The sequence below is a fragment of the Asterias amurensis genome, chromosome 9 (assembly GCF_032118995.1).
Source record: "Asterias amurensis chromosome 9, ASM3211899v1".
Classification (NCBI taxonomy): Eukaryota; Metazoa; Echinodermata; class Asteroidea; order Forcipulatida; family Asteriidae; genus Asterias; species Asterias amurensis.
Genome location: NC_092656.1, coordinates 22772836 through 22779594, shown reverse-complemented (window position 1 = coordinate 22779594; position 6759 = coordinate 22772836). Strand labels below are relative to the sequence as shown.

The following is a 6759-nucleotide window of genomic DNA, read 5'->3' as shown; positions in this document are numbered from 1 at the left end:
AGAGGGCGTTTCTCATGTAAACTTTTTGGTTTCCTTTCTTTTCAACTGTATCATAGGTTTTGACCATTTTACAGACCTTCGAATAAGTAATCATGTGCTTTTGTTGTAGCAATTAATTGCAATCACTGAGTTTGCTAATGGCTATAGGGCCTAAAGGCCTACAGTAGTGAAGAATCCGTTTGTAACATGCAACAATGTACGGTGTCACAATTTCCATGCAATTTGTGACGTCGCAAAAACTGAAATCACGAGTATATTCATCCCTCATCCAACCGAAATTAGATTACGGCACTACAGCATGGTACCCCAAAACCAAAGAAGAAAAACATACTCTAAATATGATTCAGCGTCTGCAGCGAGACTACGTTTCAACTACTCAAGGGAGGCTATAATATAGTGTCTCAAAAATGATTACCAAACTCAACTGGCACCAGCTTGAGGGTTGTCGCCTCTCTCTATGATGTTTCGCATCCTACAACCTCGTCTATTTAAACTGGGAAACCCACCTCACTAAACCAACACGCTCTACTGAAAAGAACCCATCCACTCTCACTCATGCAACTTCAAGCCAGGACAACAATTTACGCCAACACTTGGGGGGGGGGGGGGGGGGGGCTCATCAGAACACCCACCTCGGGTGCGTATGCAATCTGGGGTTATTGACCCCCTCCCCACCCACCCCCAGTTCCAAAACATGTTGTCATACTTGAGTTTGAACGAGTCGTTGTGTCTCCATGTTATTGTTTGTCCACAGCAGTGACGTATGTACATGCGCGTACATTTCCGCCAGCGACACCTCGTAGAAGGATATCCCTTTCTGAACAAACACCTGTCTTTTATTGGGTGGGATGGGGTGGGAGGGTGGTTCTACATTACTTTTTAATTATCAGCAAAGCCTATCAAAATCTAAGCAAAAACAACTAGTAATACAATTTCTGTTAAACTTTCCTTCCCAACAATGTGACCATTGTTTTCTTTATCAAAACTATAACAGGCCTATACTTTTTACAGTAAACAAATAACAACAATATCATTACATCATTGGTTTTATGGAAGAGTTAATAAATGTTTATTATTGTTGCATCGGGGAAAACGAAAGAAACTTAGTGTCAGGTTGAACAACAAACAAACTATAAAGTGTTGATTATTATTAATTTGTCCATCTCATTGTAGGCCTATAAATAAACCCATCATCCAACTCATCTGCTCATTAAACAAGTCAAATGAATTTGGTGATCTCGTTTTTAGTGAAAAAGACTTCGGCATTTATAGCAATAATTTATTTTCAGGAGGTATCGCAGATTCTCATATAGCCTTTACAATGATTTAAAGGCAGTGGACACTATTGGTAATTACTCAAAAACAATTATTAGCACTAAACCTTACTTGGTAACGAGTAATGGGGAGAGGTTGGTTATATAAAACATTGTGAGAAACGGCTCCCTCTGAAGTGACGTAGTTTTCAAAAAAGAAGTAATTTTCCACGAATTGGATTTCGAGATAAAGCATCTGAAAGCACACAACTCCGTGTGACAAGGTTTTTTTTCTTTCATTATTTTATCTCGCAACTTGGACGACAAATTGAGCTCAAATTTGCACAGGTTTGTCATTTTATGCATATGTTGAGATACAGCAAGTGAGCTGAGAAGACTAGTCTTTGACAATGACCAATTATAGTGTCCACTGTCTTTAATCTCTAATGGATCGGGGGAAAAAAATCCACTTCAAATCGAAACCAGCTGGTTATTTTTGTTCAATTTACATCATCAGAACTTTGTCTTCTGATGTTAACCCTTAATTCCTACCTGACATAACAGTCCAATTTGTAAGGCAGTGGACACTATTGGTAATTGTCAAAGACTAGCCTCCACAGTTGGTGTATCTCAACATAAGCATAAAATAACAAACCTGTGAAAATTTGAGCTCAATCGGTCATCGGACTTGCGAGATAATAATGAACGAAAACAAAACACCATTGTCACACGAAGTTGTGTGCGTTTAGATGGTTGACTTCGAGACCTCAATTCAAGTTCTAAATCTGAGGTTTCAAAATCAAATTCGTGGAAAATTACGTCTTTCTCTAGAACTATGGCACTTCAGAGGGAGCCGTTCTCACAATGTTTTATACCATCAACCTCTCCCCATTACTCGTCACCAAGTAAGGTTTTACGCAAATAATTATTTTGAGTAATACCAATAGTGTCCACTGCCTTTAAGCAATAATATTATGCTAAATATGCATGCTATTACTTATAAATTTACGGTGACCTGTGTGTATTTGTACGTTAACTGGTTAAGACAGCTCATTGAAACTATCACTTTGCACTTGGTTACGCCATACACGCAAAGGGTAAATACCCCACCCCACCCCCACCCAACCCCCACCGTAGGGCAATGCGTACAATTCGTTATATTGCTGTGCATGCCGTCCACGCACCCACTGCATGGGGCGATACCCGAGTGGAGAGCTCGACACCCACCCGGTGTAGAAACTCGATTAGGGAGAATATTAATAGGTGTAGAAGGATGGAGCGCAGACATTTGTCTTGAGAGACCCTATACACTGTGTGACTATTTATTTATCATAACAGCATCTGTGTGGGAATGGTCACGGTGACGAGGATATACCATTTTTATGAAGCACAACCTTTTGGATTTTTCTAGGGGCCTATCGCATGCCAAGACGCCCACTGACTGGGATAAAGGTTAAGCACGCGTGAAGTTCCTTCCATCTGCTGCCATTAAAACATTGTTTTATTGTTTGTTAGGGTTTCGTAGCTGGGGTGGCGAGAAGAGGAGTATAATTATGTCGTCTTCTTGTTTTTATTGCCGGATGCATCTGACATCGACGGGAAGTTCTTTCGCCGATGCCGAATCGTTTATAAAAACCGATCGAAATTAGGTTTGGACCGCAGCATCAGGGCCAGTTTGTTTCCGATGTGCTCATCTCGACCGTGCGCTCAACACGGAATGAACGGTGCAGTTTGTCGGGCGGTACTGTACGGTGTATATGTTGTGGTCGGACAGACAGTTTGAGCAGAGAGGACATCAGCTTTTACAGGCCCAGTTGTACTACCAGCAAATATAAAATAAAAAAACAAACAATAAAAGTTCAAGTTTTTTTTATTTTAGAACACTAGGACATGTAGTCTAGCATTATTATAATGCACAAGCAGATCTCCGAGAGTTTGGTCACTGGTACCCGCTCATCAGCGAGTGCAACGACGAATTGATATTCAATTAGTCCAGTTAGAACACGCAAAAAGAAAGAGCGTGGAAAAAAGTGTGACGCTTAGAATGTGGCAGAGTTTTAATTAGTGCGTGTGTCATGTTAGATCCCGCGGTAAGTTACCGTACCGTGGAGAGAAAAGAGAGGGGAAAAGAGACCTAGATGTTCGGGTCTTGGCTTCGGGTGCAACAGGTTCTAATGTTTCCAGCTCGGTTTTCCCTCCTCCCGGTGCAATTATGTTAAAGGGAGTGCACGGTATGGCGCACCGTTTGCCTGCATTCTCCACATCTCAGACGGACTGCTAATTGCCAAGCCATTCACACTGACGTTGGTGGAATTGCAGCTGCAATCAACTGTTGTTTAAGACTGATATTCTTCTTGCACACTGAGACTCACTGTGTTGTTTTATACATCCTCCATGCTTGTACCTTCAACGAGACCGGTATAGGGAAAGAAAAAAGGCACCTCTGCAATTTACCTGTGGAGATTAGGCGGCCTACAGTGTGGGTTCAAAGTGCTTGTGTGAATACAAGGTAGGCTTAATAAGTAATGATTCGAGTTTTAGAGGTGTAGATTCACGCAGATAACTGAAACGGTAACCTTATGTTTAATGAATTATGGAAACAGATGTATTATACACCCCAGTTATTGATTCCCTGTCATGACTGTCCACAGAAAGTCTGTCACACACTCTCTATGCCCGAACATGACCCCAAGCATGTCGCACGTCGCACTAGCCAGTCTAGTTTGCTCACAAGATCCACAGTTTGTGATGGCATATTTTTGCGTCCTAATTTGTGCCGCCAGCCAGCAAGCGAGCCTTTATTACTTTCTATGGCTGCCAAGTTTACGGTAACGCCATGTGCTTGTTTGACATACTCGACAAAAACTCAAAACTTGTTGATTAAAAAAGGGCATATTTTGTGCACGACGGAAAACTGCAATGATAATTTCAATTTTAAAGCAAACAGGGGTTGCGCCCCAGGAATCATCACAAAGGCGTAGGATGCGTGGTTATTATACGTAGCGTGTGCTAAGCACATTGTGGCAGACGCTTTGGAACACTGTTTCACATTGCATATGGGAAAAGAGAAAATCGCTCCAACCCCAGATGGATTATTATTTCATTTGTTTCGCCATCTTTAACAGCAGTGACGAGCCAAGTCCGAGAGCCGAGAGCCGAGAGCCGAGAGCCGATAACCGGCCGGGGAGAAAGCTCGATTATCTAGGTCTACCCCTGAGGAGTTCACGGTGGGACGTAACAGAGGCACTACCAATCGTTTCAAGCATCACCGCGGATCCTTAACTCTATGACTTTTCATGGTATAAAGGGTCACTGCTGTGGATTGCTGAGCTGTTCGCTGCATGATCAATCAAAGATGATATGCATTTGGTCTGTGATGCTAAAGACGACTGCAGCCGGCAGAAATAGAAGAAATAAAAGTCTTTGTTATGTTCAGGTATGGCAACATTCCACGTTCTTTATCTAACAATAGTTGTGAACGAGGTATACATTCTCATGCGTAGGTATTGTTCCTGTCACCATTGTGAGATAGTTCATGTTTTAAAAGGCTCTGTAATTGTTATGTAATGATATAGCCTATTTGATTAATTGTGGACCTTTTAAAGTTTTTCCTTGAGTTCCTGGATAAAATCATATTTACAAAGAAATTGCTTTTTGAATTTACACACTTGTTCGAAAGGCTTCGTTAAAATACACTATTATTTACAAACGAGTGACCTTTTGTGTCCTATGGCCTTTCTTGTTACATCTTGTTGGAAAATTATAAAGTTTGTGTTATAATTTTCACATGAATACTGAGTTACAAAATTAATAGCTGAACAAGTTTTGAAATATGCCCCATCATTCATTTCAAAATTTTATTTAATGTGTCCTTTCATCGAACTGTGAAGCTAGATTATTTCTCCATGGTACAATTTATCGTGCCTTTGGAAGTCCAGGCTTTGTGGCTCTTAAAACAAGCGATGTCACGTGTTATATAGTCTATCATTGTTAGCACCAATACGAGATACATGTCATATTAATACAAAATTCCTTCAAATTTATATGCAATTAGTTTCCAATGTCCCACGAACACCTTTAAGTTAGACGGGAATAATTTCTATGACCGTGGGATACCATATTGTCCACATCTGTTCTTGGCTAAAAACGCGGAGCAGCTGCGTGACTAGACGATTTTGTTAACATTCATGCTCCGTGGAAAGTTCAACCCGTAGTGTTTTATTTATTCCCATGCAAAATATTGCTGCTATATCGTACAATGGTTATTTTATGCATTGATCTCCCAACGCCTAAGCACAGAGTGACGAAACGTCATAATAGTGTTATAGACCTGATTAAGGCATACATTTACTCAAAGCTTGCATGATTAGAGTGTTGATGAAAGGAAGTGTGTGTGATGATTTTTGGAATCTTATTCCGACCAAGGACAAAACAAAATTAGTGAAAACATAAGGTCTCCTTCATAAGGAAATTCATATGAAATATCCAATCTGAGAAACGTCTTTGTCTAATGTGTCTCAAATTCAAGTTATGGTGATACAAACCGATACATTTTCTATAACCACATAACTATCGGAAGATGCTTATGTCTAACCAAGTAAGTATTGATTGAGAATATTTTTTTTAATTGTCACCAAACGAGCTCAATCGGTCGTCGAATTTGCGAGATAATAATGACAGAAAACCACCCTTGTCACACGAAGTGTGCTTTCAGATGCTTGATTTCGAGACCTCAAAATTAATTTTAAATCTGAGGTTACGAAATCAAATTCTTATTGCTCGTAAACTACGTTACTTCAGAGGGAGCCATTTCTCACAGTGTTTCATACTATCAACCTCTCCCAATTACTCGTTACCCAATTAAGTTTTATGCTAACAATTATTTTGAGTAATTACCAATAGTGCCCACTGCCTTTAATGATGTACTTTTCTTAGTTAGATATCAAGTTTGCAGGTTGCAGCCATCCGTTAGAAACGCTGTCACGGAAACAAGTAACCAATACGCATCTATGCTCGAAAACAACGCTATTATTTTTCACAAAATGTTTCAAGGGATCCTTTTTTCTTTAGAACTTGAAGGATTGAAAAGAATAGTTATACTCCTCCAAAAAAACAATTGGGTTATCCGTTAAAATACTCAACTTTTGTCTATCTTAGTTTGGTTGCTTTACTTACTCGTTTAATATCTCATTTAACGCTCATTATTTTAATTGGTCTGTTTTGTACAGAGCTCCAGAAAAAACATACCACTTAATCCAATGCCTCCAAGTAGAAGTCTCCTTGTGAGATGGACAATTGCGACTAGTCGACTTCTTAGATTCTAGTAGTATTAGCGATATAAATATCGTGAACCAAGGTGACCTTATTCCCAGTTTCATGTATATTTAGGCTAAATGGTAGCTCTGTAATTTCTACATGCTGTGACATTGGTGTAACTATGAAACGTTTACAATAAAACCAAACGTGACACAACGTTTCAATTTGAAAAAGAAAGCAGACAGCACAC

General features: G+C 39.8%; 1 protein-coding gene across 1 annotated transcript in view; it reads left to right on the top strand.

Moving 5' to 3' along the window:
- The first annotated feature begins 3356 nt into the window (after nucleotides 1–3356).
- The window catches only part of LOC139941447 (small conductance calcium-activated potassium channel protein 2-like), a 183675-nt gene continuing 180272 nt past the window's right edge, over nucleotides 3357–6759 (top strand). Inside the window, exons 1-2 of the mRNA XM_071937944.1 lie at nucleotides 3357–3762; nucleotides 4379–4689. The gene's annotated coding sequence lies outside the window, so the exon portion shown is untranslated. The remainder of the gene's footprint in view (nucleotides 3763–4378; nucleotides 4690–6759) is intronic.